The sequence below is a fragment of the Protopterus annectens genome, chromosome 3.part1, assembly GCF_019279795.1.
Source record: "Protopterus annectens isolate FY-2018-M chromosome 3.part1, PAN1.0, whole genome shotgun sequence".
Classification (NCBI taxonomy): domain Eukaryota; kingdom Metazoa; phylum Chordata; order Ceratodontiformes; family Protopteridae; genus Protopterus; species Protopterus annectens.
This window is the reverse complement of record NC_056732.1, coordinates 1,151,386,849-1,151,392,420: the sequence shown is the minus strand read 5'-3', so window position 1 is coordinate 1,151,392,420 and position 5,572 is coordinate 1,151,386,849.

Here is a 5,572-nt window from a genome sequence, read left to right as displayed (position 1 = left end):
TACCGGGCACGCTCACACACGTAAACACAAGACGGCCAGGTCTGCAAACACCAGTGGTCCAGACATATCTGCCAGTACATTGCTATACTGTTGGATGACTGTGCTGTATGGTATGTGTGAGGTACTGTCTGTTGTCTGTATATTTGGCATGGTGTATTGGTAATTCACATTAGCTGTGTGCACAGGGTGTTGCTACCAACACTTGCAAAGGATGGATATTTGTTTGCGGCCAGAACAAGGCCATTGGATATGGAGTGAGTAAGGCACACTGAAGCAGTTGGGAGTGGTTTTGCGTGTGTTTGTGCGGTGTTAAGCACTGCTGACCTCTGGTTACAGCTTCTTACACTTGTTTAGACTCCACATTTCTTTAACAATGCAATACTCACATACTGGTAGCCAAATATGCTTACACCCGCTCACTCCCTCACTTGCCCATGCACCGACATTGGTGCTTGCATTTGTCACTCACTCTGGGTGGGAGCGATCCCTTGTGATGCCTACTACATCAGACTAGATGACGACAGTATCGGGTATGGCTGACCATTAGGCGACGGCATGGCATTCAACTGTACGGAATCGGCGGCCTGTCCAGTGAGTTAATCATATTATATGCATGCTCCTCATACAATCTGCTCCCATCTGGCTGATACATGGGAACCAATACTCTGCAATGCAGACAAGTAAATGTGTTTTGGGACCCACATCCATCTGCCGGGTCATGCTATCGCATACCTATTGTAGGTTTGCCACCTTTTAAATTGGCCGAGGTGAGACTTTAGGATTAACACCTGTCCCACTTTGTGTGGGACAGTCTCTCCTTAGGCATATGTGTCATGCAAAAATAATCTAGATATAGCAAATGTCCTGATTACAGGACAATATTATATTCTACATTTCTCTAATAGTTGCATGTAACAGTTATTATATATATGACACTTCTATATGTTATGTGAAGTAGCATAAGCAACTTCACTGCTGCTAGACTAAGCTTTTATTTGTGCTAATACGTATAGTTCTGTACCATGCACGGCTGTAGGTATGTTCTCACCTGGAACGTCTAACATTTCTATGGAGCAGGTCCCACTTTGGCCATTTGGAAAGATGGCAGCCCTATAGGACCTATATGTAGAGATGTCAGATTTGGCAAGGCAACACATACCCATAACCAGTAGAAAATAGACTACTTCACCGGTTTGCATAAGTAAAGGTTATTCTTGTAGCATTATAGTTGCTAATAATGCTTCCTATAACATCTAGGTGTTTCAGGTACAACATAATCGTTTTATGCAACCACTACAGACAATATATGGATTCTTTGCCCTAAATCACAGGCCATGTGCCATAATAACATTTATTTTGCAGGACACAACTGCCCAAAGGGGAGTGCCCCTTGCAAAGGTGAACAGGTGCTAACTCCAACCTATTATGCTATCATCTACCTAAGGTAGTCGTCGGAATATGTGCTTTCTGTCACTAGCAGACCTCACATATGAATGGAGGAGAATGAACACTGAATCAGGGACACTGCATAACACCCTCAGGGACACATTTAGATGATTGGTACTATTAACCTGACACATTGACAGTCCCAGAGCATATGTATTCATAAACATTTGTCGAGGTACATGCTGTTTATGACTCATACATGTTGTCATTAGTCATTACGTGTATTCCGCCACCTGTCCACCTAATATCACTAGTTCTGGAAGGGTTTAGTTGGGACTGTGTTAGATTCTGATTCCAAATCACGGACGTCCATGACATTCGGGTACAGTTCACTGATATGGTCCCTATGTGTTCCCCCAATGGTTTACAGACTATCCAGTAGATGTGCTCTTAACGTTTGGGAGGTATGGGCATCTGCTATACCCACATAGGAATATTAATTACTTCCACAGGGCGGGCCTAATTCATCTCTGCCAACCAACACCTGCACACTTAGGCCCATTATTGCAAACCCATGATTCCCCTACCTGACACCCCTCTACAGCACTCATCCTTACTGTGAGTGCAGCTGGGGTATGAACACATCCCTACACACTGCCCACTCTCCCCATGATGGGACACATGTCATACGTTTTGTCAACCGATGTGTTATCAGACTTGCACAACCTACTGTTCCATGTACAGTTACATCCTGGTCGCATCAATCATTATAGCGTTGCCTAAAAGGGAAATTTTTGGTGCCCCACAAGGGACCCTGTGATCCATGTTTAAAGTGTAGACCTTTCAGATCTCTCCCACTGGTAGTTTCCTGCTGGTGGTCTGGAAAGCAGCGGTGTATTTACCTTTATTGCGTGTCTGTATGCCTCACCGGCCTAGCTGGGGGGGATGTGGGAGGTAGACGTTAGTTTATTGGATCTCCCACCAACATAATATATATATATATTTTTTTGTGTGTATATATGTGTGTATATTTATATATGGTGGCATTAGTCATTATGTGTATTCCGCCACCTGTCAACCTAATATCACTAGTTCTAGAAGGGTTTAGTTAGGACTGTGTTAGATTCTGATTCATAATCACGGACGTCCATGATAATCGGGTACAGTTCACTGATATAGTCCCTATGTGTTCCCCCAATGGTTTACGGACTATCCAGTAGATGTGCTCTTACAGTTTGGGAGGTATGGGTGTCTGCTATGCCCACATAGGAATATTAATTACTTCCACAGGGCAGGCCTAATACATTTCTGCCAACCAACACCTGCACACTTAGGCCCATTATTGCATACCCATGATTCCCCTACCTGACACCCCTCTACAGCATGCATCCTTACTGTGAGTGCAGCTGGGGTATGAACATACCCCTACACACTGCCCACTCTCCACATCTCGGGACACATGTCATATGTTTTGTCAACCCATGTGTTATCAGACTTGCACAACCTACTGTTCCATGTACAGCTACATCCTGGTCACGTCAATCATCAATGGTTTGCCTACAAGGCAAATTTTTGGTGTCCCGCAAGGGACCTCGTGATCCATGTTTAAAGTGTAGACCTTGCAGATCTCTCCCACTGGTAGTTTCCTGCTGGTGGTCTGGAGAGCAGTGGTGTATTTACCTTTATTGCATGTCTGTATGTCTCACCGGTCTAGCTGGGGAGGTGTGGGAGGTAGACGTTTGTTTATTGGACCTCTCACTAACATATGCCCGGTCTGAACGTATGTTACCCATATTTGCTGTAACGTAACCTAGGTATGTACATGTGTATATCTACAGTAACATATATATATTTATATATATATGTATATATATATATATATATATACATTATATATATATATTTTCTGTATATATGTATATATATATATATATATATATATATATATATATATATATATATATATATATACATATATATATACATCTGTGTGTCCATTGACCAATACATTTCCCAGCCATATGAACTTACACATGCGTATTGGGTTTTATATATGCTTCATCAGCATACTACTGCCTTAGTCATTATGACACCGACACATCACTCCGGTTATCCTGTAATCGGTATTTAGCACGTTATACAGCGGACAGATGTCACAATATGTTCATGTACGGATTACCGATGGTAATTGGGATGTGATACAGTGTCATTTGACCTGTTCCTCGTCTGCACAGCCTATTATTCCAGCTACTGTATTTGTGTGTCTGTGCACATTCATATTTATGTCAATAAATGGAGTGTATGTGTTATAGAGAATGTACTTCAACATATTGTTGTCTGCATGTGCATATGCATATATACCTATTACGTACTAACTGAACTACACGGGGTGGTCCATTGGAACCGACGCAACCAACCCTGGCACTTCTGGATCCATAATCGCATACCCATAGTTCCTCCACCCCACCCGCGTTGAGTTTCCACGCGTAACAGCCATTATCCACCTGATATTGCAGCCATGACACACCATTACACGTTGCCCTCTCCAGAGCGTTTGGGGCCCTACACACATTTTGTACCACCTCATGTATTCACAGGGTCTCCCGCCATTTATATTTGCACATACGTGCCTTTCATGGTGTTATGGATTACGGCCATTTGCAGTTTACAAGTGTAGGTGGTCACAACATGAACTACATTCCATCTGTGTGTAATGTAGATGTAGCAGTTCAATGATGTTATGCCCACTGGTAGAACCCTGCCTCTGGTGTGAATAGCTGTTCTCTGCTCACTCTTGGGCAGCTTTATCTGACATACGTTGCAAGCACTATATAATACCTAAGTTGTTCTAGATTCCCTTCACAATCCTTGTGTATGCTTTATTCTTACAGCATTCATTCTTCAAATATATATATATATATGTGTGTGTGTATGTGGGTGTGTGTGCATGTGTGTGTGTGTGTGTGTGTGTGTGTGTGTGTGTGTGTGTGTGTGTGTGTGTGTGTGTGTGTGTGTATGTATATATATATATATATATATATGTATGTATATAAATTTGCTGGGAGCTGCTTACACCCGTGCAGGTGCACTTGCATATGCTTACTGAGAGTTACATATGTTTACTGCTGCTTCTTTGTGCTTACCTGTGCCTTATTCATTATGACAGTACCACTTTGATTGAAGGAATCCTGTTAATGGCCCCATGCGAAACACACGTTCACCTTTACATGTTTAAATGTTGGCTTTACAGCACAGCGACATTCATTCCACAAGAAAATGATATGTGCTATAGTCGAACTTGAACGGGGGATGCCTTTATGTTAGGCAGATGCTCTAACCACTACACTATTGGTGTTCTGTTTCATTTATATGTATACCCATGGTTCATAGTTACCCGAACACACACCTCAATGCTTCACTTACACAGCAGCCATCCATTCTCCTGATGGGAAAACCACAGTATTACACATGTGCCATTCCCTATTCCTTACTGCTCTATACCCATGCTGCATGTTTACTCACTCTGAGGATATTCAGAACTCCAAAGCTTATAGTCCTGGCACATGCATGTGTTTGATTGTCAGGGTGTTCATGTGGTCATCCAAGTTTAGGCTTGTCCGACTGGAGACCGGAACAGCCTTGTACCCATTTGAAAGTCAGAATTAGCACGTGGACAGAGTTAGTCCCAATGTTACCATTCTACCTGTGTTTACAGACGCACGTGTTTATCCACCTCTGACCAGCTTGATATGTCGGCATTACATGATACATCGTGGGGGGTTTCCTCTGGTGTTTCCCTTCACATTTGTTATGACTGCTTTATTGTGACCATGTTCATTCATTTATATATATATATATATATATATATCTGTCTGTACATACGCACACATATACATCTACATACCTATTTACATTTCCCATACTGTTGAATGTCCACCGTGCATCACCACTGGCTTTACCTCCCTATATCGATGGACTTTTTTCTGGCCATTTCATAAAATTAGCGGCCCTTGCATGGCTTGGACCCAGAAACAGACACACCTTAGTCACCGTTTTGACAACTACACCATCCGTGGTACATTCTGCATGGATGGCAGCTAGGTTATATGTCTTCACTACAGTTATTTAACAGTACTGGCAACAAATGTGACAGTTGGTTGGTGTACATATGGGTACGGACCTCTCA